The following is a 774-nucleotide window of genomic DNA, read 5'->3' as shown; positions in this document are numbered from 1 at the left end:
GGGCGCGGGGGGGGGGGGGGGGGGACGGGAGATTTTGCTCCCAGAGATATAAGAAGCCGGCATTCCATTCAGCTGAAACCAGTTTCATGTGGATCTGTCCTTATAATGTGGCAGCAAAGCATCAGCATCGCAAAGAGTATTTGCAGTGCCCACGGTTGGGTGATGCCACCATGCTATAGATGGGTTCTATCTTCAGGTGTTGCTTCTGGAAACAGGTGCAAGTGGTCCTTTGACCACAAAAAAAAGGACATCTGTTTTCAGAGGCAACTTAGCTATATGAGGCCAGATATAAAAAGACGCTTCTATAACACGAAAGAGGCAGTTGCCAGCAGCAGAGTCTTTCTTTTTTTGCGGGGGAGGGGCAGTGCAATGTTCGAATTTGACTTAGTGACCAAACTTAGGTTCTCAGTAAAGCTCACATTCCCCCGTGACCACAAAACGGATGACTGCCAATTACTAGAAGAGAAGCCCCCAGCACATTTATAACACCGCTTTGCCGAGATATGGCATGACAGGTGCCCTTGTAGAGGACAAGAAGGTGTGACAATGGCGCCACCTGCTGGCTGAAAGAGGGAAATACCCCTAATTAAAGTCAGACTCTAGGAAATCTTTTTTTGTTTCTCTGCGGGAGTGGGTTAAAGGGGTATTTTAATATAAATGGGGAGGGAGGAGGAAAGACGGGGTATAAACAGACTAATTCCTGGTGATTATATAAGGCATAACTTATTTCTTATTTATTCATGTTTATTTTCAATTATTTAATTATAATTTTTT

Source organism: Nanorana parkeri, unplaced genomic scaffold, assembly GCF_000935625.1.
Source record: "Nanorana parkeri isolate BGI_ZX_2015 unplaced genomic scaffold, ASM93562v1 scaffold1324, whole genome shotgun sequence".
Taxonomy (NCBI): Eukaryota; Metazoa; Chordata; class Amphibia; order Anura; family Dicroglossidae; genus Nanorana; species Nanorana parkeri.
The sequence above is the reverse complement of the archived record's forward strand: the minus strand, read 5'-3'. Positions refer to the sequence as shown.